At 40.8% G+C, this 23198-nt stretch overlaps 1 long non-coding RNA gene and 1 other non-coding gene across 3 annotated transcripts; both read left to right on the top strand.

Moving 5' to 3' along the window:
* The first annotated feature begins 4517 nt into the window (after positions 1 to 4517).
* LOC133051977 (uncharacterized) lies at positions 4518 to 22161 on the top strand. 2 transcript variants are annotated; one of them, XR_009691979.1, is made up of 5 exons: positions 4518 to 4807; positions 5312 to 5391; positions 10372 to 10480; positions 16666 to 16815; positions 18686 to 22161. It is a non-coding gene; the product is annotated as an uncharacterized LOC133051977 (long non-coding RNA). The 2 variants fall into 2 exon arrangements; XR_009691978.1 differs by having other exon boundaries at positions 10263 to 10480.
* Positions 14708 to 14814, top strand: LOC133053385 (U6 spliceosomal RNA). The gene has a single exon (XR_009692278.1). It is a non-coding gene; the product is annotated as a U6 spliceosomal RNA (small nuclear RNA).
* Positions 22162 to 23198: the final 1037 nt, after the last annotated feature.

Here is a 23198-nt window from a genome sequence, read left to right as displayed (position 1 = left end):
GTAAAATTTGTCTGTTCATGACATTCTAAAGAAAGGTGGCAATTTTTTTTCTAGTATGTAAGAGAACTGAAATTTACCTCATTTAATTAGACAATAACCAGTTGATATATGAACAGTCTTCGGGAATAATTTGTTCTAACAGTGCAGATGAAAGTTTGGTTTAGTCTGTGAACACATTTTCCATGTCAATTGCTATGATTAGATTCTTAGATCAGACACCAAAGGATAAATTTCACTCCACACTGTAGCAACATTCAACTATCAAACTTGGTTTAAAGACTAGCAGGGTAATAAGATGCAGTGGATGGAACAAAAACTATCTGGGCAAATTCAAGGTAAGATTTGAATACCCAAAAGATCCTTAATTCTCTGAGAAGTATTCATCACATAAACACACTGCATTACATTGGTGATGTCTGTCAATTATTTAAAAAAATAAAAATAAAAATAGTACATGGTGATGGCAAAAATAGGAATCTACAAGCAGCTGATGGTTTTGATTAGCATGTTTGTAGTACATGGGAGTTTATGAAGAATGGTGACTCTAAGTGAATTAAAATCGTCCAAGCAGTCACAAAGAGCGTGTTTTGGGTGAAGGCAAGTGGCTGAGTATGGTCCACCACAGGTGAGGAGACTTCCTGTAGAGGTATATTCTTTAAACTGGTAGCCCCTAGTCATATGTGATTAGTTAAATTGATTAAAATTAAATAAAATTGAAAATTCAGTCTCACTAGCAGCATTTGAAGTGCTCAATGGCTACATGTAAACCCGTGGCTACTATACTCTGTGCAGCGCAGATATGGAACATTTCTATCAGTGCAGAGAATTCTATTAGATAGTGCTGTTCTATAATCAGTCATTCCAAGTAAAATTTACATTTCTTTCTACCTCTGAATACATAGGTCGCCTGGATAACCTATGTGGGGGTGGGTGATGTTTGTGGGGATGGGGAGGAGTTAGAAAAACGGACATACAGAATGGTCACATTTGGATTTACAGGGTCTCATCAGGGTCTTATTCGTCTCACTGTGCTTACTGAGATGTTATGCAGGCTGGGGACAGGACTTGAGGAAGGCTGGTAGCCACCCAAAGGGACCGTTTGTTCTGAAACCCTGTGCTTTGGAATGTGAAGAATTTGGGTCTTATCTTCTGTGGCCCATACAGCATCTGACCTGGTGGTCAGGCCATGATCTCAAACTCATTGTCCAAAACTCAACCTTTGCTTTCTTTCTCCCATTCCACTATCATGAATATCTATTTTCAATATATTTTATGGTTGGTCTTTTACTGTTCATATTGTTAATATCTCCACCAGTATACCAGCCCTCTTCTCAGTCTCTAGGCCTTGAAATTGCTGGTTAAAAGGATACAGAATAAATGTCTTTGTAAACTGAAAATTATGTTAGAAGTAATAGCATGTGGGGTTATTGTAGTAAATACATTTGAGTCTTCTGTTTTGCTTTGTCATCAAGTTTAATGTGATATGATATTTTGATGCCTCCCAGCTAAAGACCAGCAGGAACACATCTCTAGTTGAACAATTTGAGTTTATTATTCTTTGCAGTGAAGGCGAACACACACAGTGAAGGAACTGTGGGCCACACAAGTACGTGGGTGATAGAAAAGGGATGTTAAAAGATTTGGGCTTGGGACTTCCCTGCTGGTCCGGCAGATGAGACTTTGCCTTCCAAAGTAGGTGGTGTGCCAATCAAAAAATGGGCCAAAGAACTAAACAGACATTTCTCCAAAGAAGACATACAGACGGCTAACAAACACATGAAAAGATGCTCAACATCACACATTATCAGAGAAATGCAAATCAAAACCACAATGAGGTACCATTACACGCCAGTCAGGATGGCTGCTATCCAAAAGTCTACAAGCAATAAATGCTGGAGAGGGTGTGGAGAAAAGGGAACCCTCTTACACTGATGGTGGGAATGCAAACTAGTACAGCCACTATGGAGAACAGTGTGGAGATTTCTTAAAAAACTGGAAATAGAACTGCCATATGACCCAGCAATCCCACTTCTGGGCATACACACTGAGGAAACCAGATCTGAAAGAGACACGTGCACCCCAATGTTCATTGCAGCACTGTTTATAATAGCCAGGACATGGAAGCAACCTAGATGCCCATCAGCAGATGAATGGATAAGGAAGCTGTGGTACATATACACCATGGAATATTACTCAGCCGTTAAAAAGAATTCATTTGAACCAGTTCTAATGAGATGGATGAAACTGGAGCCCCTTATACAGAGTGAAGTAAGCCAGAAAGATAAAGAACATTACAGCATACTAACACATATATATGGAATTTAGAAAGATGGTAACGACAACCCTATATGCAAAACAGAAAAAGAGACACAGAAGTACAGAAGAGACTTTTGAACTATGTGGGAGAAGGTGAGGGTGGGATGTTTTGAAAGAACAGCATGTATATTATCTATGGTGAAACAGATCACCAGCCCAGGTGGGATGCATGAGACAAGTGCTTGGGCCTGGTGCACTGGGAAGACCCAGAGGAATCGGGTGGAGAGGGAGGTGGGAGGGGGGATCGGGATGGGGAATACGTGTAAATCTATGGCTGATTCATATCAATGTATGACAAAACCCACTGAAAAAAAATAAATAAATAAAGGGGAAAAAAAAAAAACCCACAAAGTAGGTGGTGTGGGTTCGCTCCCTGGTTGGGGAAACTACGGTCCCACGTGTCTTGTGGCCAAAAACCAAAACATAAAAGGAAAAAAAAAAAAAAACAGAAGCAATATGGTAACAAATTCAATAAAGACTAAATAAAGGGACCACATCAAAAGAAAAATTAAAGAAAGAAAGAGGTGGTCTTGTTTTAGGTGATTTGTGTGAGGTTTTAAAGAAGCAGAGTTTTGATCTGGATTGGATACTGTCAGGAAGACAGGGTATTCCTATGACAGTACCTTAATAAACCTTCTGTATAGAGAGACTAGATTAGAGTGAGGTGAAAGCTGCAATTGCAGAAAGCAAAGAAACAAAGAAAGCAAAAGGGAAAACAAAACCCCCAAACTAGCAGTCACTCATACTAGCTAGGAGAGGGATATATGGTGATTTGTACAGTGATTTTGCTTTTGTCTGTGCTTAAGAGAAAAAAAAAATCATGAAGTGGCCTTTGTTTTGTCTCACTTTATCATGATCTCAGAGTGACGAGATCTCATGATCTCAACTGAAGTTGGCATTCCCTGAGATTTTTTTCAATGTCTAATGGGAGAATAACATGTCCTAGCCTGGATGTCAAGAGATATTTTTTAGTACCCACTTTTAGCCACAAGCCATTAATCCATGTTATCTAGATTATCAACATTGCTCTGATTTTGATGATCAGGAATTTGTTTAGAGAATGTACTCTGTAGTAGGACATGGGTTGGTCTCTCCTGCTCCTTTTGCAGTAGAATGCATCATTGAATACTCTGGTGTGACATGGACTGTGCAATAGCATTTAAGACTCCAGACAGGATGCATTGGCCAACTGCAAAACAAGTAACCAAACGGAACACAATGATTATTAGTCCTTGAAACAAGACTTGAAGTCAAGGGCTTGGATTATAAAAACCAGGCAATGAATCCAGCTGGTTTCACCTTTGAGCACCACATGACTTTTGTCAGAATCAAAGACAAGTTTTGGACCACCCTTGCTAGCTATTATTTTCCCTAATGTGAGAATAGCAAGTCACGAAGCCTATATATATAAACTGACTCCTGAATAGGGCGTCAGTTATTGTGTGTGTGTGTGTGTGTGTGTGTGTGTGTTAGACGCTCAGTCATGTCTGACTCTTTGCAACCCCAGGGCATGTGTGTGTGTGTGTGTGTGTGTGTGTGTGTGTGTGTTAGACGCTCAGTCATGTCTGACCCTTTGCAACCCCAGGGCGTCAGTTATTGTGTGTGTGTGTGTGTGTGTGTGTGTGTGTTAGACGCTCAGTCATGTCTGACTCTTTGCAACCCCATGGACCATATAGCCCATGAGGCTCCTCTGTCCACGGGATTCTTCAGGCAAGAATCCTGGAGTGGGTTGCCATTCCCTTCTCCAGGGGATCTTCCCGACCCAGGGACTGAACCTGGGTCTCCCGCATTGCCATCTGAGCCAACAGAGAAGCCCTTCCTTGTGAGTTTTTAAAAGAAATTGGTTTGACTGTTACTGGTTAATCCCCTCTCCCTAACCCCCCCTCCCCCACCCATTTCTGGGAAATAAGATCTGCTGGAATGTTTAGTTTAACATATCACAAAGTCTCTAGCAATTATCCTGAACACACAAGATAAGTTAGCATATGCCATATGGTTGTTATATAAGATGTTACATAACAAATAGTACCTCACTGTATTGCCTCTATCAGGAAAATAAGCTTCATTGATCACGACTAGAGAAAGCTGATTTTGTGTTCCTCAAGGTAAGTGATGTATTTAGCAGAACTTCTCTTGTGTGGCTCAGCTGGTAAAGAATCCACCTGCGGTGCAGGAGACCTGGGTTTGATCCCTGGGTTGGGAAGATCCCCTGGAGAAGGGAAAGGCTACCCACTCCAGTATTCTGGCCTGGAGAATTCCATGGACTGTATAGTCCATGGGGTTCCAAAAAGTCGGACACGACTGAGTGACTTTCACTTTCACTTTCAATCAGTTTCACAAAGCAGGCTGACTATCATGAACAAATGGAATACCATGAGCAAATCTGACTATCAGGGTCAGCGTGGCCCCAATAATGGAGCCTACTCTTGATTGAGCAGGACTTGCCGACAGGATTATAATGACCTCTGCAGGAGTATTTTGCTGAGATGAGGTCAGTGTCCAGTTTTTAACGTCTGGAGGTTGGGATTAATGCTGTAAGGGAAACTGACAAATAGCATTTGTTTCTTTTGTCAGCAGGGTGTGATGGGGAATGTCAGATGTTTTTCCTTAAGTGGCAGGAGGAGACCACAGGAGTTAAAAAAAATAATAATACAGTAAAAATAAGGGGAGCTCATAGCAATGTGCTGGAAAACATCAGAATGTAATGGTAGGCAATATTATTAGTAAAGGGGGAGGAACAGTTCCTAGAGAATCAGAAAATTAATGTTATTCTGTCGTCTTGGGGGGGAATCTGTCCACTTTCTGAAGTCAGTGACGCCTGGAAGGCTGCTAAGAACCCTCAATTTAAGGTCTTCAGATGGAGTGGATACCCAGTATACAGCAGGATGTGATAGGGAACAACAACTCAAGGATCAACACTCTGGAGTTTTACTGGAGTTTTTAGTTGTTAATAGTACCTGGTAAACTTTTTTCTTTCTTTCTTTTGTTAACCTAGGCTCAAGGGCAGATTTTTCTGATGCTTATTTCAGAAGACCGAGGAGTCTCCAGGTTGCAGATCATGTAAAGGCTGTTTAGGTGAGTGTTTAGGAGATTTGCTCATATCGGTGTGATAAAGCTGGAAGTGTTGTGTGAGTGCTTTCAAGTCATTACTCTTATCAGCTTGTAAAAATGGTAGAATCCAAAATTGGGGATGAGATCCCCAAGTATATGGGCTGGCCTCGTGTGAATTAATAAGTAGATAAACTATGAGTCCCAGATGGGGTTGATCTTACAGACATTAAAGTTAATGGTAATATTTGAGGCCATGGAAAACTGTCCAAGGGCTTTACCAACTTTAGTTTTAGCATTCCATATTTATGATGGAACACATTTGCAATATAGAAATGATCTACTTTCTGTTTCTGTTTAATTTTGATAGATTGAGAAAATTATTTCATCTAAGTTTTAAAATTAAGTAATTCAAATTAATTTGGTATGCTACTTTACAAAAACATCTACCATATTCATAATGATTACTTCTTTTCGTATTCCTAATATCTTCTACTTCTCTCTCTCCCTCTTTCTCAATAACTGTTGCTGTACATTTATCAGTTTCTTTTGCATTCCCTAGCAACAAGCTAGGTTTGTTTGAACCTAGTTTGAACCAAGTTTGGTCTGCTTGAACTTCTTTATGGATTTTTGTTTTGTTTTGTTTTCTCTTTAATTTTGGTAAATGTTCCTTCCTTCTACTTTCTTCCATTCATTCTGTTATTCTAATTTCATATTTTGGTTGCTTAGCTCATTAATTTGTGGTCTTTCTTCTTTGCTAATATAAGCATTTGGTGTTATAAATGTCCCTCAAACTACCACTTTGGTGTATTCCACAAGATTTTATAGGTGCTATTTTCATTATCATTTGGTTGTAATATTTCCTAATTTCTATTATGATTAATAATTACTATTTACCCCTTGTTGGTCATATGTATCACTTGATTCTGGTCATATTTTTTTTTAAATGTTCCTACCCTAAGTGGTTTGTTTCTGTTTTCCTTTGGGTTATTATTTTTTAACTCAATTGCACTGTGTTCAGAGAGCATGGTTTCTGCTTGAAAATTGCTGACATATGTTTGTGGACTAGTGAATGATCAGCTTCTCTAAATGTTCCATTTGTGCTCTCACAGAATATATATTCTCTAATCTTTGGACCTAGTATTCTATACCTGCTTATTAGAACAAGATTTAATAGGGTTCTTCAAATCTCCCTTATCATTGCTAATAGTTATTGTTTTCTTAATTGATCAGTTACTGAGAGATATACTAAAAGTTCCCACTCTATGGATCTGCCAATTTCAGTGAACTTTTGGCATATGTATATTCGAGCCTTCAGAATTATAATCACAGTAATTAGCCCTGAATCCCTGTTTTCAATCGTTTAAGAGCTGAAAGTCCACGACTGCTTCCTTTTAACCTTTCCATGCCCTCCTCTTTTTAAGATCACATGGCTCCATTTTGAATTTTTCCCAGTAATCTATTTTGCAGTTGTTTCTGTCATCTTATTTCTGCTTCCTATTGATTGGGAGGTTTTTTTTTTTTTTTTCTTCTTCTTCTATGCTTCCTATGTACTATTCTCTTTTATCTGTTTTCTATTGGATCAACTGAGTTTCTGTCAGATGGACTGAGTGTCCTTTAGTACTGTATTTCCTCTAGTGAGTTGGGAATAATGTATCCTATTTCTATTTGTCGAGTTCACCGGTGATGTTTTATCACGCTCTCCAAAGTTGCCAAGTCAAGTGTGATGCTATGAGTAAAGAGTTGTTCATAGACTGCTTTATGCTTACCCAGTGTTCCTTAGGGCAAAATTCAAGACATCAACAGAATCTATTGGACATCACGGTAAAGATTTAAATCCAGTTGTTTTGATTTGGAGGTGGAAGGGTTGCAGTAGAGCAGGGAAATGACATTTACTGAACAGCTTTAATATTCCAAGCACTTCACATGCATTTTTCTCATTTGACCCTTGCAAACACCATACCTGGTATGCATTCTTATAGCCTCATTTGAAATGAGAAAATGAGAATCAGAGAGGTAAAGTAACCTTTCCCTTACATTAGCTAATAATTTGTGGAGTGAATCTAGGTCCCTTTGATAGTAAACTTCAGGGGTTTTCCAATATTCCACATTGTCTTCAAAGGTAGAAACATAAAACGGAGCCACCTGCAGCCTCTCATATTGAATAAGTTAACCTTACGAGGCCCGGGGCTGTGTTCAACTCCAGCAGAGGGACCATTTATCTGTCTCACAACTCAGCTTTTCTTTTTCCCTCAGAATTGCCACTGCCACACAACTGCAGATAATCCATCTTCCATTGATTTTTGCAGAAAAGAGAAAACTTATGTTTTACACCTTTCATGGGTTATATGCCATCACTTGGTCCACCTTTACCTGCTACCTGTTGAAGGCATGCTTCCTTAGAGAGACAGAGAGATGGTCTCTGGTGATTGCAACATGTACAGATACAAGAAGTATATACACAAATAGTGTGCTAAAGTTCTTCAATATTCACAAATACCTATTTCTGGATCACTGTTTTGCCTTCTTCCCAAAAGTTCATCTTAAGTCATTCACCTAACATCCTTGCTTAGCAAACCATTTCCCACCTGCTCACACCACAGACACAGACACAGACACACAGACACACAGACACACACACACACACATGCACAGGGGGAGGGGGCGAAAAGCCTTGGGTCCCACATCTGCAAAATAAGGTAAAAAAAAAAATTAGAGACAACAGAAAATAATTCTGACATGTAGTAGGTACTCAATACAGTGGAAATTTGTTCATCATCTTTATGATAACATTGTTGATGAAAATATTGCATTTTTATATACTTTTGCCTCATTGAGAATCACAATGTAATTTTTTTTCCTTCCAACCACCAAACACAATTTAGAAAACTCAAGAGGAGTAGGAAACTCTACTGTATTTACACATATTTTTACTCTTTCTGCTGTTCCCTTTTCCTTTCTAATGTCCCACAATTCCTTCTTTTATCCTTTAATTTCTGTTTCAGGAACTTCCTTTAGTCCTTTTTTCTTTTGAAGTAGGTCTGCTGGCAACAAATTCTCTTAGTTTAGTTTTTCTTCATCTGAGAATGTGTTCATATTTCCCTTTCATTCCTGAAAGTTATTTTTACCAATTATGATTTTCTGGGAAGACAGTTCATTTCTGTCAGCACTTGAGAAATGTTATACCACTTCCTTCAGGCCTCCGTGGCTTCTGATGAAAAACCCACTGAGACACACTTGGTCTCACAGGTCTCTGAGGCTCTGTTCATCTTTGTTTCCAGTTTATTTTCTCTCTCTTAGTTGGACTGGGTAATTTCTATTGTTCTGACTTTAAGCTCACGGAGTCTTTCCTTTTTCCTCTCCGTTTTGCTACTGAATCCATGCACTGAGTTGTTAATTGACTTTCAAAAATTTTTGACTATTGTATTTTTTCAGTTCTAAAGTTTCCATTGGGATCTTCTTTGTATCTTCTATAACTTTGCTGACTCTCTCTATTCTTTCTTCATTTTTTCAACTGTTAATAATTGCTCATTGAAGCATTTTAATGACAGCTGCTTTGAAATCCTTGTCAGGTAATTCTAATATCTGTGCCATTTTGGTGCTGGCATCTGTTGATTGTCTTTCCCATTCAAGTTGAGCTGTTACTGGTTTTTGGCATGATGAGTGATTTTCGGTTTTATCCTTCCTGGACATTTTGGTTGATTTGAGAGTCTGGGTATTATTCAATTCTTCTCTTTTAGCAGACCTCCTCTGACACTGTACCAGCAGGTGAAGGCAGGAGTGGAAGTCCAGGTTCCCCACTTAGGCCTGTGTTTATACGGTGGGGGAGGGAGATGCCTCTGGCACTGCTCCCCATCTGGCCTGCACTGAAAGCGCATGGGATGTGGAGGGCTTGTTACCCCTGGGAAGTTGTATTTGTTTCCTATTGTTACAGCAGGCAGGTAGCTAGGTATGAGCAGAGAAATGGGGGGGCAGGGGCCAGGTGGCAGGAAACCATACATCTTGTAAACGGCGGGGGTCCATGGGCAGACAGAGGGAAGCAGGAACCTTCAGACTGAAGGGAAACCACACATTTTGGGTGGTAAGGATCTGAGTAGCAGACAAAGAAAGTTGGGGAAAGGTGGGAATCTCCTGCATCCCAATGGAAATGTTTGCTCGTTTGTGCTCTCGTTACAATAAGATTAGCCTTACAGATAAGAAGTACTCACCATGTACCGACACATGACACTTCTAATCTAAGCTAAATGGGGTCAGAAATCACTCCTCATCTTGGAAAAATGGAGCTGCGATGGAAGTCAAGGAAGTTGACTCCCAAACTCCTCCTTCCCTAGACAATATTCTGCGACTTCACTTGCTTACCCCTCAGAACAGGCTTGCCAATGAGGCCCGGGGCAGCAACTCTTCAACTTGTTCGCCCGTTCTCCCTCTGAGAATGTATCTTTGCTTAAATAAACTTTCACTTTACTTTCTTAACCTCTCTGCTTATGGTAGGGGAAACACGCTGACTGAAACCGCCCACCCTGGCCAGGTACCATAGTAGCCATTCACGTGAGTTATTTTAAGACAGGAGGTCCTATTAAGGAACACGAAACTGATAAACCACCACCAACTGGAAGAGTTCAGGAAAGGTCAAAAGGAGACGCCACATGTCCTACCACCTCCCAGAACCCTCCTCACTGGGATCCATCTTGGCTGAACAACACGTGTGCCACCAGGAAAGACCTCGAGTCAGGAAGACTGGCCAGAGACAACCCAGAAACTAATCCCATTACCATAAAACGTGGCAGAGCAGTTCTCCTGGGTCCCCTTACCCTACTGCTCTCCACCCAAGTGCCCCTTCCCAGTAAAGTCTCTTGCTTTGTCAACACGTGTGTCTCCTTGGACAATTCATTTTCCAGTGTTAGACAAGAGCCCACTCTCGGGTCCTGAAAGGGGTCCCCCTTCCAGCAACAACTGGCAATCACAAAGGGACCCCTGTTTACTGTGGCTGACATCCCGACCACTCAGGGTACTCAAGAACCAGCTCGCATGCTGACGGAGCAGACCCAGCAACCACAACCGGGACCCCTTTGTCCCTGATCTCTTTCCTGAACAATGGCTGGAGTGCCTCGACCAGGTAAGGAACAAGACACTTTATTGACTTCCCTGCCCCTTCCTTTTTTTTTCTCTCTTTCTCTCATCCCTCTTTTCAACCCCTCCTATCCTACTTTTCTTTTCTTCTCCCCCAGTACTGGACTCAGGAGTCTGATTGAAGGGCCTCAGCCTGAGCTGAGGATCACAGCTTGATCACCTCCAGTTGGCAGAGAACTCGAATTCTGGTTCTGGTCTGATCTCTGGTTTCTGGTAGGGCTGAGTTCCAGTCCTCCTTTCCTGGAAGCCCAGGAGAAAATTCCCATAGCATCTGGGCATCTGCAGGTGGCAAGACGATGGTAAGGCCACTCCTTCTTTTTTTTTTTTTTTTTCTCATCCCCTCCCAACTTCTAACCATTTATTTTTCTCTCTCCCTCCTTCTCTTTCAACCTGTCCTCTTTCCCTCCCTTTGAAGACCCAAGGTATTTCTGTTTACTCCATCCGTCGATACTCAGACCTGAAGTTTTGAGTCTTTGTGAGAGATTTTCTGAGAGACCACGATCTCTCCTCCCCATAAACTGTGGTTTCTGTTCTTGGGGAGATAATCGAGCACTAGGAGCCCTCCATCAGGTGCCCTATTTCTATAAATTCAGCCGTTTGATTGTTCATTTGGCCGAGTGCTCCAAATGGAAGTGATTGATGGGGCTCAGTATAGTCGCACCTGGTCTTGGGTGAAAGTTAATACCCTAGATGTATGTCTAGGGGTTAATTCACCTTTTGGGGCCAGCCCTACAGCCCCTCTGATTGTGCTTACTGCTGAGCATTTCCTTTGGCTCATGTACAACCAGGTGATCTGAGACCAAGAGAGAGCTTGCAACCTCTCTAGAGTCAGATATTTGACAGAGGAGGCAAAAACATACAATGGAGAAAAGGCACTCTCCTCAACAAGTGGTGCTGGGAAAACTGGTCAGCTGTGTGTAGAAAAATGAAATTAGAACACTTTCTAACACCATACACAAAAATAAACTCAAGATGGATTAAAGACCTAAACGTAAGATCAGAAACTATAAAACTCTCAGAGGAAAACATAGGCAGAACACTCTCTGACATAAATCACAGCAAGATCCTCTAGGACCCACCTCCTAGAGTAATGGAAATAAAAACAAAAATAAACAAATGGGACCTACTTTTGCACAATGAAGGAAACTATAAGCAAGGTGAAAAGACAACCCTCAGAATGAGAGAAGATAATAGCAAATGAAACAACTGACAAAGAATTAATCTCCAGAATATACAAGCACCTCAATACCAGAAAAACAAACAACCCAATCAAAAAGTGGGCAGAAGACCTAAACAGACATTTCTCCAAAGAAGACATGCAGATGGCTAATGAACACATATAAAGAGGCGGAGCATCGCTCCTTATTAGAGAAATGCAAATCAACACCACAATGAGGTATCATCTCACAACTGGTCAGAAAGGCCATCATCAAAAAGTCTACAAACAATAAATGCTGGAGAGGATGTGGAGAAAAGGGAACCCTCTTACGCTGTTGGTGGGAATGCAAACTGATACAACCACTATGGAGAACAGTATGGAGAGTCCTTAAAAAACTAGGAATAAAGCTACCACACAACCCAGCAATCCCGCTACTGGGCATAGACCCCGAGGAAACCAAAATTGAAGAAGACACATGCATACCAATGTTCATTGCAGCACTATTTACAATAGCTAGGAGATGGAAGCAACCTAGATGTCCATCAGCAGATGAATGGAAAAGGAAGTTGTGGTACATATACACAATAGAATATTACTCAGTTATAAAAAGGAACTCATTTGAGTCAGTTCTAATGAGGTGGATGAACCTAGAGCCTATTATACAGAGTGAAGTGAGTCAGAAAGAGAAAGACAAATGTCGTATATTAACGCACATATATGGAATCTAGAAAGATGGTACCGATGATCCCATGTGCAGGGCAGCAAAGGAAACACAGACGTAAAGAACAAACTTTTGGACTCAGTGGGAGAAGGAGAGGGTGGGATGATTTGAGAGACTAGCTTTGAAACATATACATTTCCATAAGTAAAACAGATAGCCAGTGGGAGTTTGATGTATGATGCAGGGCACCCAAGGCCGGTGCTCTGTGACAACCTGGAGGGATGTGGTGGGGAGGGAGGTGAGAGGAAGGTTCAGGGTAGAGGGGACACATGTATGCCTATGGCCAATTCATACTGATGTATGGCAAAAACCATCACAATATTTTAAGGCAATTATCCTCCAATTAAAATAAATAAATTAATTTAAAAGGTAACTATACCACCATCAAAATGGGAAATAAGCCTACTTTCCCTCTAGACACCCCACTGGGTTGTCTTTTGGCCCACTGGGAAGGGTATCAACTGGATGGACTAAAAAGGAAAAACTTTTCAAATATTGTACTCGGTACGGGCCTACCTACTCCCTGGGAGGTGTGGGAAAATGGCCCCAGTCAGAGTCACTTGAATTTAACAGCATTTTGCAGCTCAGTCTATAGTGCAAACATGAGGGTAAATACAAGGAGGTGCCCTATGCCCAGGCCTTTATGGCCCTCTACCAGGATTCTGAGAAAAGGAGAAAAGGTAAGCTCAGAGACCCTGATAAATGCCCTTTCAAAGTCCTCTTGGCATGGTCCAAGGTGGAAGACCCCCCATGACCTTCTCCTGACCCCCTCAGTTCTGACAGAGTATGCGGGAAAGGGAAGTTCAGGCAGCCCCAGAAGTTGGGACTTGAGGGAAGGTCACCTACAGCCACCTCAGCTCCGCCTCTTTCCCTCATGGGATTATGATCAGGAGGTAAGCTTTACCCTCCACAGGAGGAAAGGTCAGCCTTGGACAAAAAAAAAAAAAAAAAAAAACTGTCCCCTAAGAGAGGTTCCAGATGGGGAAGGGGGAACCACATGAGTTCATGTTCCCTTTTCTATGAAAGATAGTACCCAATGCAGGGAACAACTGAGTTCATATTCTGAAAACCCTCAAAAGTTTAGGGATGAATTTGAATATCTTAGCCTTAACTTCTCCCTCACCTGGAGGGATGTGATGGTCATTCTCACTCTGTGTTGTAATGATGAGGAGAAAGCTAGAATCTTAGGTCAGGCTAGAAAAGTGGCTGATGAACAACAGTGGGTGGGTGGCAACCTGGCCCTTGCAGAAGAGGCAATCCCCTGTACAGAGCCGGATTGGGATCCCAACACAAGGGCAGGAAGGGAATCCCCAAGACACCTCATTACTTGCCTACTGCAGGGCATTACCCAGGGTGTCCAGAAGGCTGTTAATTAAGATAAAATAAGTATTAAATAAGATGTAACAAGGAGAGAGTGAAAATCCACCCTTTTATTTTGGGGAAGGCTCACAGAGGCCTTTAAAAATTTTACCTAGGCAGGCAGACCTGAAAGGTATTGAGGGAAGAGTCCTGCTGGCCCATTCCTTCATAACCCAGGCAGTCTTGGACATAAGGAGAAAATTGCAAAAACTAGAAAAAGGGCCAGAGACATCGATCTCTGAGCTAGTTGTTGTTGTTTAGTCACTAAGTCGTGTCCAACTCTTTTGCAACCCCATGGATTATAACCCGCCAGGCTCCTCTGTCCATGGGATTTCCCATGCAAGAATACTGGAGCATGTTGCCATTCTTCCAAGATCAGGGATCGAACCTAGGTCTCCTGCATTGGCAGGTAGATTTTTTTACCACTGCACCACCTGGGAAGCCCAGTCACACTATACATTTTTAAAAAACAAAAACAAAACAAACAAACAAACAAAACAACCTCTACATATTTTCATGGGAAAAGCTTCAAGACAAATTTGGTGAAATATTTTTAATTTGATTCAATCCATGTAAATGATAATAAGTATACATATTATGCTTTCTATGTACATGATAAGCCAGGAAAATTAATAAAAATTATAAACCAAACTTCATCAATGGTGATTATCTATGGGGAGGGGGGAGGAGTAACTGTGTGTGGAAAGGTGTACCGGGTGAGAAGTGACATGTTTAAGGTGATGTGTCAAACTTTATGCTATACATTTTTTTTAAGTCTTTACAAGAAGAATAAAGTTGTGGATCAGTGTTTAAAAAATAAAGAGCCCATAGAAAGTTGAAACCCAATAAATAATGAGACATGGATCTGCTACACTGTTTGAATACAGATAGCTGGCTACACGTTTTCACTCTGAATGTGAACTCTGCTGTGTCGTATCATGGAAGAAGTCAGTCTAAGATAAAAAGATATCAGAGTGCTCGCTTCGGCAGCACATATACTAAAATTGGAACGATACAGAGAAGATTAGCATGGCCCCTGCGCAAGGATGACACGCAAATTCGTGAAGCGTTCCATATTTTTGAGAAAGAAAGAAAAAGAAAAAAAAAAGATATCAGAGAAAAATGACAAATTAATGTATTAAGGCCTTTTTTTCATTTTTTGAACTTGGCGCAAAAACTGCCTCATGATAGTCTCACAAGATACCCGTTTGTGGTACACCACAGTGCTTTATCATCTTGGACTTCTCGTCAGCATCTCCCCTCATTAAGCTAGAAACAAGAAAGACTGCCACAACTGGATTAACTTAAATGTACTTCCTTTTTAACCTGGAAGAAGTCACCCCCACTAAATTGGGGCTCTAATTCTCTAAACAGGGAACAAGGCACTTCTTTTCCAATATCACCCTGAAAGAGAAAAATATTATTTAGAAAGGAACATCCTTCAAAGTGGGGTGCTTTATATAGCAAACATAGAGTCTCAATCCCCTATGTTTGTTCTGTAATATGTTATAAATGCTCTTGTCAGTGTTCCTCACTCAGGAAAAATCTGCTTTTCTTGACAAAGCATAAATTAATAAAGCTTGATAATAGATTTAGATTTACTAGTGATAATAAAAAGAACTCGATTCAGATTCTTTCCTGAAAGTCTCAGAAACTTAATTATCAATATAGATTTCTATATTTATTTTCATATGACCATGCTACTCCTATCTTCGATCTCCTCCATTTTACTATCTTTACCAGCAAATTCAATTCCCAATTAGAAATGTAGTTCCCTCCTAGAACTTGAGATCCTTTCCTTGATATTGGACAACTCCCTGGTATTGCAGCATTATCTTATCCAACCATTCTAGCAAAATGCTATGGTGCAATCTATCACCTTAACATCTTTCAGGGTACTGAAATGATCAGTCTGCTACTATTTCTCCCTCTACTTAGTTAACACTTACTATATTGAATAGTTATTGTAAAAGACTAAGCACAGTAAGGAGATAGAAAAAACGGTAAGGCCTCTGCCATCGAGAAATCTGCTGTCCATTTGTGGAAAAAAGAATTATATTGAAATAAGTAATTTAACAGACCATATTGATAAGCAAATACTAACACACACACACACACACACACACACACACACACACACATCATGCGGAGAAAGGAACAGAAGCATGCCTAACTCATGGAAGGCTTTCTGAAGGTGATTTATTAAAAGAAATTTTGGAGTAAGAAACAGATAGAGGAAGTATGTAGGTATTTTAATTCAGAGTTAATAGATGAGGCCAGTGGTTCTGAAACATCTATATGCTTAAGAATGATCGCTTGAAAGGTAGCTAAGCTTAATGGTTAATTAAGGGCTTGAATTGTGGGGTCAGACTTCTCAATATAAAGCCCAATTTTGGTAATGATTAGTTGTAAGAACATGAAGTTGTGACTTTTCTCTTATCCTTATTTTTCATCAGCAGTGAATAGAGAAAAACAGTACTTTTTTGGAGGGGTGAGGGGTAGGGTGGTGGTTACTATGAGGAATAAGTGAGTTAATTTAGAAACAAGAGCTTAAAAGAGTACCCGACCCACCGTAAGCACTTGATAAATCTTAATTATAATCAGTATTATCGGAGCATTTGTTCAAAATGTAAATTTCTTAGATCCCACCCTCAGAGTACTCTGATTCAATAAGTGTAGGACAGTGCTCAGCAATTTGCATTTTTTACCATGCTGCCAGATGGCTGACACAGATGATATGGAAGCACTTTTGATAAAAACTAGGTTAGACAGAAGCAGAATTAAGAATGACAAGTTGTAGAGCACGTTTTGCAAATTTCAGTGTTTGCTACCCCTTTGTGTTATAAACCCCTTTGAGTTTATTTAAAAAAATAAATAAATACATATTTGCAAACACTCACAATTTTGCATACAATTTCACCTAACTTATAAGCCTCCTGAAGTTCGTCGATGAGCTCCTAAGAAACTAACAGAAGAGGGAATTTGGGAGGGAGGATTCCCAAAGTTCCTGGTTAAGAGGCCATGAAATACTTCATACCCACAAGGATGGCTACAATCAAAAAGACAAATGGAGTAAAACAAGGTTGGTGAGGGTTTTTATTTTATTTTACTTTTTGGCAAGGAACTAGCAATCTCATACATTGGTGGTGGGAATGTAAAATGATGTATCCACTTTGGAAAATGGCTTGGCGGTTCCCCAAAGTGTTAAATGTTAAAAAGTCACCATATGACCCAGCAATTCCACTCCGAATACAATATATCCCCAAGAAAAAGAAAATGTATGTTCCTATAATGGCATTATTCATAACACCCCAAAGGGGGAGACAACGCAAATGTCCATCAACCAATGGGTGGATAAAAAAAATGTGGTACATACCTACACAATGGAATATTTGTTAATAAAAAGACGCTTGTTACAACATAGATGAACCTTGAAAACATGCTAAAGAAATCAGTGAAAGAAATCAGTCACAAAAGACCACATACTATATAATTCCATTTATATAAAATACCCTGAATATGCAAATCCTTAATGACAGAAAGTAGATTAGTAGTTGTTACCTAGGGCTAAGGGGAGAGAAAAAGAAGAAAATAAGAGTGACTGCTAGCAGGAAAGGGTTTCTTTTTGTGGTGATGATGAATATGTTATAAATTCCAAGTGTGGCGATGGTTTGCACAACGCTGTGAATATACTAAAAACAATCGAATTTACACTTTAAATGGGTGAATTTTATGGTATGTAAATTATCTCTCAATAGAGATGTGGGGAAAAAAGGAAGAAGCCATGAAACAGATTGATTAGGACAGAGCCCCAGACTAGGGAAAAAAGGGGATTAAGAGTGAAGAGAGGTTAAGGCGAGAGAACGCAGGCTTGGAAGTCATCTGGATATTGATGACAGGTGAAACGTTAAACGGACTCTTATATAACAGGGCCTGAAAAACTGAGGAATTAAAATAGGGCCCAGAGGGATTCCTACACTTCCTCTGAGGAAAGCCAGAGAAGGCAAAACTACTTGAAAATGGAATAAAATATATAGCATTGTCACAAAAGTCAAGGAGGAATTTTAAGGAGAGGTAATCAGTGGTAATGCCAAAAATCATGATATTAAAAGACTCTACTATTAATCAGATTGAAGTATTTGTCTGTAACTGTGGAATCTTAACCCAAAATTGTTAACAATTTTACTCTCCCTACACATGTACCTAGGTAAGTTTGAAAAAAGAAAAGAGTGATGAAATCTTTTAGCAGTGAAGGTAAATACACAGTATGAGTTTACTTGCTACTACAAAGTAAACACTACTGAACTAAGCCCAAATAGATTATATCCCAAGTGAGCTGATAATACAGAAATTCAGTTACATACCTATGTTTAAACATGTAAAACCCAATTTCAATAGTTTTGAAATTTCAAATCTAATTTGCAACATAATGATGTACAGTAAAATGTAAAAACACATCTTTTTTAAACCACCAAGAAATACCAAACACTGAATTATATTTTAAAATCAGTAGAACTCTGCTTTCAATCTTAGTTATATTTATATAAAAATCAGGCTGCCATGAATTGGATGTACTTACCTGTGTGAGTACTTTGAAAATTAAAAATACACACAAAGAGTTAGCATCTAACACTATCAGATTTCCAAAATATGTGAATTCATAATCTAAAACAAAATACCTATATCTTTAGAAAATAAATCCATTGGATAAATGTAGAAAAATATTTTAAATGCACATGATTTGGACATAATATTTTATATTATCCAACTTACTCTTCCTCTCCATTAGGAATTACTGTTTCTAATGAATATATGAGAGTGATTCTGTCACCAACTTTGTAAAAAAACTTTAAAAAATATGACAGAATACAAAAAAAGAAAAAAAAAAACCATGGCCATCATTAAGGTAAATCAGCAACAAAAAATTCATGAATGCTGTGCTCTCACTTTAGACAATGGAGAGGTCCAGGAGACACTACTCAATTGACACTGGCTCCAGCGAGGATCAGTTGAACTTCAGAGGTAGAAAGCGCCACAGAAGATGACTGCAGCCATGTTTTCACAACTTCCAGTGGCCATGTCAGAATAGCTCCCACTGTACCACCACCTCACATCCTCCGGCAAAGAGATGAACTAGTGGAGGAGGCCAAGAAAGTATTTTTCAATAGGGACCGGGAGGAGGAGGTCAAAAGGGGGCAAAGAGAAGCCCAAAAGGATGGAAGGATAGAGAAGCCGGTCCAAGCCTTAGCCCAACAACAGGCTAAAATATTGGCCTTGGTTCACCCTACCACTGTGTGAGGGTCACGGAGAGAGCGAGAAAGAAAAAAGGATCCTAGGGATCCACCACTGAGATGCACCCAGTGTGCCTACTGCAAAGAGGATGGACATTGGAAAGGGGAGTGTCCATATCACCCTAAGGGAAGGCGTGTTGAGACCCCTACACCTGCTCTGTCTGTGTTAGTCCTAGGAGACCGGGACTGAGGATGCCCAACGGCTTGAGAACAGCTCCCCACCCGTCCACCAGAATGGTGAGATCCAGATCACTCCTCTCGACCATTGTGAACTTCTTTCGGATGGCGGGGGGGGGGCTGCCTTCTCTGTTCTTCCCTTCCGATTAGGACCTTTAGATTCCCTGACTAAAATGGTGATGGGGGTGGACAGAAAATCCCAAAGTCGAAATTTTACTAAGCTCCTCCATTGTAAGGTGGGCGATTGGCAAGGGACCCATCCCTTTTAATACATCCCTGGTTGTCCTGCTCCCCTACTGGGGAGAGACTTACTGTGTTGCCTCCAGACCAGAGTGAGGTGGGGAAAACTAGAAACCGATAACTTCCTTTGTCTGGTGTCTGAACATTTGCAGTCAGACATAGGAAAGGAGGATTCCCTCCCTTTCTCAGATGAGGTCAATCCTCAGGTGTGGGGTGTCTCCAGCCCCCGGGCCAGTCATAAATGTTTCACCAGTGAAGATTCTCCTGAGGCAGATTCCCCTCCACTGGAGAAGACAATGCTCCTTAAAACCAGAAGCTCTTGAGGGACTTGAAACGCTAGTTAACAAATAAATACCGGGATACTGGAATCCTAATCACTTGTGAGTCTTCCTGCAATGCTCCAATCCTGCCTGTTAAGAAGCCGGATGGATCTTACTGACTTATCCAGGATCTAAGAGCAGTTAAAGAGGCTGTGGGTCCCATTCCCCCCATAGTCCCGAACCCATATACCCTCCTATCACAAGTCCCAGGAACTGCTAAGTACCTTTCAGTCTTAGACCTTAAGGAGGCTTTCTTTTACATTCCTCTTCATCCTGCGTCCCTAGAGCTCTTTGCCTTTGAGTGGCGGGCCCTGGGAACAAGGGAGGCCATATAACCTTGCTGGACGTGACTATCAAAGGGGTTTAGAGACAGGCCCCGTATTTTCGGGACTTCCTTGGGGAAAGAACTAAGAGAATTAACCTTAGCAAACAGTAACCTAATACAATATGTCGATGACTTGCTCATAACAAGGCCAGATTTTACCAGCTCTCAAATGGATACTATAAAAACCTTAAATTTTCTTTATGAAAAGGGATATCGGGTATCCCCTAAGAAAGCTGAGATTAGTTTAACCCAAATAAGATACTTAGGATTTATAATTACAGAGGAGGGGGAAAAAAAAAAAAAAGCTTGACCCTCCAGAGGAAATTCCTCATCTTAAATACCCCTTACCCCCAAACAAGGAAACAGCTTAGGGGATTTTTAAGAATGACTGGATTTTCCTGGATCTGGATTCCTGGTTATGGGAATCTGGCCTGACCCCTGTATGAGAAACTAAGAAGCAAAGAGGATGGGCCACTTGATTGGAATGGAAACCTGCAAGGTTGCCTTTAATGTCCTGAAAGAGGCTGTCAGTATGGCTCCAGATTTAGACCTCCCAAACCTGGAAAAGCCTTTCAGGCTGTATGTCTCTGAGAGAGTAGGAACTGCTCTTGGGATGTTAGGACAAATGGTGGGGCCCGTATTACAGCCTGTGGCCTACCTCTCAAAACAACTAGATGAGGTAGCCAAAGGGTGGCCCGCTTGGCTCGAGGCAGTAGCAGCCACCACTCTTATGGTTAAAGAGGCCTTACAAAAAAACCTCGAATAGCCAAAGCAATCTTGAGAAGGAAGAATGCAACTGGAGGAATCAACCTGCCTGACTTCAGACTATACTACAAAGCCACAGTCATCAAGAGAGTATGGTACTGGCACAAAGACAGAAATATAGATCAGTGGAACAGAATAGAAAGCCCAGAGATAAATCCACAACACCTTATGGACACCTTATCTTCGACAAAGGAGGCAAGGATATACAATGGAAAAAAGACAACCTCTTTACAAGTGGTGCTGGGAAAACTGGTCAACAACTTGTAAAAGAATGAAACTAGAACACTTTCTAACAGCATACACAAAAATAAACTCAAAATGGATTAAAGATTGAAATGTAAGACCAGAAACTATAAAACTCGTAGAGAACATAGGCAAAACACTCTCCGACATAAATCACAGCAGGATCCTCTATGAACCACCTCCCAGAATATTGGAAATAAAAGCAAAAATAAACAAATGGGACCTAATTAAACTTAAAAGCTTTTGCACCACAAAGGAAACTATAAGCAAGGCGAAAAGACAGCCCTCAGAATGGGAGAAAATAATAGCAAACGAAGCAACAGACAAAGGATTAATCTCAGAAATGTACAAGCAACTCCTGCAGCTCAATTCCAGAAAAATAAATGACCCAATCAAAAAAATGGGCCAAAGAACTAAACAGACATTTCTCCAAAGAAGACATACAGATGGCTAACAAACACATGAAAAGATGCTCAACATCACTCATTCTCAGAGAAATGCAAATCAAAACCACAATGAGGTACCATTACACACCAGTCAGGATGGCTGCTATCCAAAAGGCTACAAGCAATAAATGCTGGAGAGGGTGTGGAGAAAAGGGAACCCTTTTACACTGTTGGTGGGAATGCAAACTAGTACAGCCACTATGGAGAACAGTGTGGAGACTTCTTAAAAACCTGGAAATAGAACCAACTGCCATATGACCCAGCAATCCCACTTCTGGGCATACACACTGAGGAAACCAGATCTGAAAAAGACACGTGCACCCCACTGTTCATCGCAGCACTGTTTATAATAGGCAGGACATGGAAGCAACCTAGATGCCCATCAGCAGACGAATGGATAAGGAAGCTGTGGTACATATACACCATGGAATATTACTCAGCCTTTAAAAAGAATTCATTTGAATCAGTTCTAATGAGATGGATGAAACTGGAGCCCATTATACAGAGGGAAGTAAGCCAGAAAGATCAAGACCAATACAGCATACTAACACATATATATGGAATTTAGAAAGATGGTAATGATAACCCTATATGCAAAACAGAAAAAGAGACACAGAAGTACAGAACAGACTTTTGGACTGTGTGGGACAAGGCGAGGGTGGGATGTTTTGAGAGAACAGCATCGAAACATGGATATTACCAAGGGTGAAACAGATCACCAGCCCAGGGTGGATGCATGAGACAAGTGCTTGGGGCTGGTGCACTGGGAAGACCCAGAGGGATCAGGTTGGGAGGGAGGTGGGAGGGGGGATCGGGATGGGGATTACATGTAAATCCATGGCCGATTCATGTCAATGTATGGCAAAAACGACTACTATATTGTAACGTAATTAGCCTCCAACTAATAAAAATAAATGGAAAAAATAAAACAAACAAACAAAAGAAACAATAAGAAGGACACTCTGAGTTTGTTTCTAAAGCTTATCTCAGTAACCAGTCTTTGAATAAAGTTCAGAGGCTCCAGGATTTAGAACCAAGAGATTAACAACAATTCAGTTCAGTTCAGTTCAGTCGCTCAGTCGTGTCTGACTCTGCGACCCCATGAACCGCAGCACGCCAGGCCTCCCTGTCCATCACCAACTCCTGGAGTCCACCCCAACCCATGTCCATTCTGTCGGTGATGCCATCCAACCATCTCATCCTCTGCCGTCCCCTTCTCCTCCTGCCCTCCATCTTTCCCAGCATCAGGGCTTTTTCAAATGAGTCAGCTCTCTGCATCAGGTGGCCAAAGTACTGGAGTTTCAGCTTCAACATCAGTCCCTCCAATGAACACCCAGGACTGATCTCCTTGAGGATGGACGGGCTGGATCTCCTTGCAGTCCAAGGGACTCTCAAGAGTCTTCTCCAACACCACAGTTCAAAAGCAGCAATTCTTCGGCACTCAGCTTTCTTTATAGTCCAACTCTCACATCCATACATGACCACTGGAAAAACCATAGCCTTGACCAGACGGACCTTTGATGGCAAAGTAATGTCTCTGCTTTTTAATATGCTCTCCAGGTTGGTCATAACTTTCCTTCCAAGGAGCAAGCGTCTTTTAATTTCATGGCTGCAATCACCATCCGCAGTGATTTTGGAGCCCAGAAAAATAAAGTCAG

Source organism: Dama dama, chromosome X (assembly GCF_033118175.1).
Source record: "Dama dama isolate Ldn47 chromosome X, ASM3311817v1, whole genome shotgun sequence".
In the NCBI taxonomy this organism is placed as follows: domain Eukaryota; kingdom Metazoa; phylum Chordata; class Mammalia; order Artiodactyla; family Cervidae; genus Dama; species Dama dama.
This window is presented reverse-complemented; position numbering and strand designations above follow the sequence as displayed.